Raw genomic sequence first — 2,992 nt, forward strand, 5'->3', positions numbered from 1 at the left:
GATATAATCGGCAGTTGTTTGAGGTTGCTGCATAGTAGGCCTGAAATGACTAAGAGTCTTTTTTTGTTCTTGAATGTCATAAGAAGACATTAATCTCTGCTGATTAGTTGGTGCCATTTTCAAGAGTTGGTTGTAGATTTGGTGCTTGAGGGGCTCATTCCTTTTCTTGATATCTATGAACTGCTGCTTGATGCTAGAGTCCGCCTTAGATCGCTGCCTTGAAGAGCTCACCTCTGCCCCATGTGGCATGTCCTGTCCTTGTTGTAAGGAACTGTCCGATGTTTCAATGCTAGGAGGGGGCACAGTATCAGTCGATCTCTCTGGTAATTCCTCCTCTGAAAAGGGATTTAGCCTCTATCTTTTTTCACCTTGCTGGTCTGTTGAAGTAGTAAGAGGAGTGTCCTCTTGCTTATCCCTTTTCCTTGTTCTTTCCTCATTAGCAGGTGTTTGTAAAACTGAGGACACAACTGTTACCTCCTGCCTTGGAGGGATTTGCTCTTGTGTTTGCTGCTTTGTGGAGGCAGGTGCCTTAGCTGTATCTTCCTGCTGCTCTACTTGCTGTTCCACATTAGGAGGTGACTCTTCCTGCTACACTGTTTTGCCTTTAGCCATGTCTGCTGCTTGTTCAGTTGTTTTGGCAGGTTGCTGGGGAACGGTGGATGAAGAGGCAGCTTCTCCAAGATGCTGAGGGCCTGAAGACCAAACCTGGGCACAGTATGAAGATGGTGTTGATAGACATGTGAATTCACGGCGCCAGCAGCAAGGGAGAAATCTCCAGAGTTGGCGGACAAGCAACGTAACCGCTCATGCAGGAGTACAGTGAGTATTTCGGTGAAAAAAGGGGAAAAAATGACTTTTGCGCCTTTATATAAAAAATTTAGTATTTGGCGCCTTTTGTCGGATGATGTCAGCATGATGTCATAGGTGGGGTGGGGTACGGAATGATGACGTGGCCGCTGGTGAGCGGCTCTACGTGGACAGATGACATGGCAGACAGCTCGGAGCAATGGGGGATCGGGCGCTAATGTGATGCTGAGGCGGCAGTGACGTGGGGGTGACGTGGGAGTGACATATGGCGGAAATAGGAGGGCGGTAAGCGGTAATATCGGACCGCTCATGGTACGGGTGTGGTTTTGGCAGGAGGCTGCCCGACGCAATCAAGGAGCAACACGCGTCCGAGCCCTGACGTCACCCTTCTGAAAATTTCGGGTGCTAATGTTCAAGCATCGGGGGTGGTCTGAAATCGTTGTGGGCCGTCGGATGGGAGGGCCCGGATCCGACAGACGACGAGCTGCGGAGGTGCAAAGGCGATACAACGGGGGTTTTAATAATATTTTTTGTTTTTTGGTGGGCGCGCCGAAACGCAGACTTTGGAAAATCAGAAAAAGTGGGTTTTTTAACAAAGTTTATACAATGGCGTGGATAATGCACTGTTATGGGTTTGCAAAGCGGATAAGGGTAGGAACAGGTTATTAAACTAACCAAATGTTAATTCAATCCCTGACTTTAAAGTGACCCAAATATCAGAACTCTTTGATTCTGTAGCATTCTCCAAACTTTGAAAATATGGCTATAATGCCAAAAAAGGGGGGTATTTACATATTTTGTGGGCTTTTTTTTACAATAGTGCTATAGTAGTAGGGGAAAAGGGGCACTTAGGGATTTAGATAATAAATTTAGAAGTCAATGTGCATTGGGGATATGAAAGATTGAAAGTGAGGAGTAGAAAACTAAGTTTAGTGAGTAAACCTAGATTTTTAGGAGTTGATGGGGAATGATTTTACACAAGAAATGTGGCTTCTTTTCGGAGAAGAAAGTGAAAACTTTGTCATGAAATTTCCAAGAAGAAATACAAGGAGGATTATTTAGGAAAGTCCTGAAGTCCTCCATGGGATGTTAGAAAGAGAGTCTTTGGGGGAAAACAGGGGGAGTTAGACATGCTTCTATATTTTGCCTTCAAAATGCTGCATAGATACCTTTGCAACTGCTAACATATGCCTTCTTGATCAAGGCCAAAACTGAATAGGATCAGGATTCTGCAACTTCTGGCTACCTACCCAACTTAGAACCTAGCATTTTTTGTTACTTCAGGGAGGGTGCACTTAGACTTGCAAACCCTCATATGCTCTTTTCTTTTTGCTGCCCTCCTATCTAAATCTACCCTTATATCTTCCAAGGGCCCAGATTAAGCTAGTGGGCTCCTTCCTTTCTCTATCCTGCTAGTCATCTGTCAAGCTTGAATTGTTTGAACAGGTAGTCATTACCTACTCTAAAACAAGCAATTTAAAACATGGCATGGCATAGCTTGAACTGTTGAGCCATACATCAAGATAGCAGTGGCATTTTGATTGGCCACTTTCCTGGTCTTTCTTTGGGGTTCATTTCAATTATTTTTTCTTTTGACCAGTTCATTTTCTTTCCTTTTGATTATTCTTTTAAGGCATACCCTCTTTACATTTTTTAACTTTTCGCTTTGTTCACAAAAATGGAACCTTTGTATCATCAAAGATGATCATTTTTAGCTCTTCCACTGTCAATCATGAAATATGACACCCTATTGGTATAGGAGGCTAACAGTGGCTCCACTTGGGGATGACTTTTCCAGATGAAAAGTCAAGATCAGCAGGTCAGATTGCCTTGTTTTTTTTTCACCCTTTTGAAGTTTAACCTTTCCTTTTGTTGAAGACTGTACATCTGAATCCATGAAACTTGCATGCAATACTCATTAAGTTGATCTGTTGTGAAATTACAGCACTGTTCTTACCCTGTTTGTTTGAGTGCTTTCCATCTCCTAGATAGTTTGCAAGTGTTTCTTCTTGCTTTCCAATGATAGGATCAAAACATATTCCAAAAACGATACAGTACCCTGATCTTTCTCAATATGTGCTTCATTTGGTGCTTTATTTATCTGCTGTAAATGAAAATACTGGAAATACAAATATTTATGTACAATATATGACTGTGCAGTGCTGGATCAGAGGGGGTCAAAATA

Source organism: Pinus tabuliformis, chromosome 5_2 (assembly GCF_031772625.1).
Source record: "Pinus tabuliformis cultivar Carrire ecotype Pingquan chromosome 5_2, CPIR1, whole genome shotgun sequence".
NCBI lineage: Eukaryota > Viridiplantae > Streptophyta > Pinopsida > Pinales > Pinaceae > Pinus > Pinus tabuliformis.